Genomic DNA, 2,171 nt, shown 5'->3' with positions numbered 1-2,171 from the left:
GCAGTTAGGTATTACTGATACAACATGCAGTCATATTCTACCTGAAGAGTTATATTCAATTAATTCGAAAGAGCCTGTCACAAAAGATCTTATTCAAACCTTTCATATCCGTCTGCCTCATTACATCTTGTTCATGAACTGAAATATGTACGAAAGGATAAGCAGAAAGTGTCAGAGCAGAGAGATTACAGAGAAAATGAAAGGAAGTGGAGAAGAAAAAAGAGGATTAGAGTGGCGGCTTTACAAAAAAAACTTATGTAAAGAGGAAGGAAAAGCAGAAGGAATACTGTATTGTTTACTAAGTCATGCATAAAAATCAAAGACGAGACAGCTGACTTCCAGTCCGGAATTTGCCAGACGAAGCAGATGACTTTGGGCAACGCACTTAATTCCTTTTCGCCTTAAGTCCTTATTTAACACAGAGAGTGAAAAAAGCCTGGCAAGCTCTTTAAGAGGAAAGTATTTCTAGAAACAAAGGTAAGTAAGAAAAGACAAATTAAGTGTTAAGGTTCATATATTTATTTTTGTCCGTTGCTATGCTATTTGGACTGCGTGTTCAAACTTGTGTGCTCCTAGTCCTAAACTGGGGAGAGGAAATAGCTTTAAATGAAGATAAAGAACAGTATAACATCTTTTACCAGTGTAATAACAGCTTTTCTTGTGAGAGCAAATGATATTTCTATGAGATCAAATACGGGGAACACTGAGATATTCATAGTTCTGACAGCTTCTGCTAAGAAACAAATAGTATAATCTTGCTAATTGAGAGATGAACGTGCCGCCTGAAAAACACATCAGATCTGTAGATCTAGGATTATTTTGATTTATGTCACTTAGCCTCAGCCAAAATTAGCTCTTCACCATAACTAAGCATGTGCAAACACATAGTAAGAAGCAATTCTGTTTGATCAGAACAGACAGACAAACAGCAGTCATGGAGACAGAAGTATGAATTTGTTCCTGGTCATGGAAGCTGTCACTGACAGAGGCAGAATTAGAGCACAGGACTCGGTAAGACCAGATATATACTGACTGCAGGGCCACACTGACTTTCAAACCAAAGACTTTGGGGAATGGGGGGAACAGTGAAATGCATCTAGCATCTCTATCCTTCGTCAGGTAAGGAGCAATCCATTAATTGAGGTGGCATCTCCCTGCCTGTCATGTATTTGGGTGTGAGAGCTTTCTAAAACATCTCTCTCTGCTTTACCAGCTTCCCAAAAAGACTGTAGTCAGATGGTCTAGCATCTCAGTGGTCCCCAACAGGTTTACTACACTGCTTGTCTTTTTCTGTGAAGCCTTTTGGAGTTGTATAAATGCATGCAAAAGAGCAGTATTTTTACTTGTATTTGAAGCACAATAAAGAAAACATCAGTGAAGTGCTGAGATACTGACATAACAATATAGTTATTCAATGTAGAAAATGTAACAGAGGTATTTCATAAGTTCCTCTTCCAAGCATACATTGGTATATACTCCACATCACTCCCAGACCTGCTCAAGGAAGAATAACGCAACCTTCTCCCTGAGATGGGTGGGAGTGCGAAAGGACAATACAGTATTTTAGAATTTAGAAAAAGAAGCCATGGCGTCTTTCTGTTCTGTATGTAATTTCTTTTCAGAGAAAAAGCTAGGCGTGTTCTGAGTCAACTAAAAAGAAAACCTGTATATTGAATTTGTACAACTCAGATTTTGCATTTTTTTCTTTTTGTTTTTCCGAGAAGCTTAATAAATAATGAATGACAAAATGTGCATTTAGGTTCATCTAATTCTATGGCTTATTAACATGCAAAGCAATTTTTCTACCTTTTCCTTGGATGAGAAAAACATTCAAAACATGCTCATTTTGCAAAGAGTGCTCTCCCCTTTTTTACAGGAACTGCCAGCAACTCCAACTGTGTCAGTCCTTAGTCTAAAGCTGTGAAGAATAAGACTCCCATTTCCTGACTTCATTTAAATGTTATGACGTTAGAGGAGAATTAAAGGTTGTCCTGGTTTCAGCAGGGATAGAGTTAATTTCCTTCCTAGTAGCTGGTACAGTGCTGTGTTTTGGATTTAGGGTGAGAACAATGTTGATAACACATTGATGTTTTTAGTTGTTGCTAGGTAGTGTTTATACTAGTCAAGGACTTTCCAACTTCCCATGCTCTACCAACTGAGAAGGCTGGAGG

General features: G+C 38.0%; 1 protein-coding gene across 4 annotated transcripts in view; it reads right to left on the bottom strand.

The window, feature by feature from the left end:
- The window catches only part of KCNIP4 (Kv channel interacting protein 4), a 466,638-nt gene that overhangs the window by 19,833 nt on the left and 444,634 nt on the right, over positions 1 to 2,171 (bottom strand). The window lies entirely within an intron of this gene.

The sequence above is a fragment of the Pygoscelis adeliae genome, unplaced genomic scaffold, assembly GCF_000699105.1.
Source record: "Pygoscelis adeliae isolate BGI_AS28 unplaced genomic scaffold, ASM69910v1 Scaffold24, whole genome shotgun sequence".
Taxonomy (NCBI): domain Eukaryota; kingdom Metazoa; phylum Chordata; class Aves; order Sphenisciformes; family Spheniscidae; genus Pygoscelis; species Pygoscelis adeliae.
Note: the sequence above shows the minus strand (reverse complement) of the source record. Positions and strands in the feature narration are given on the sequence as shown.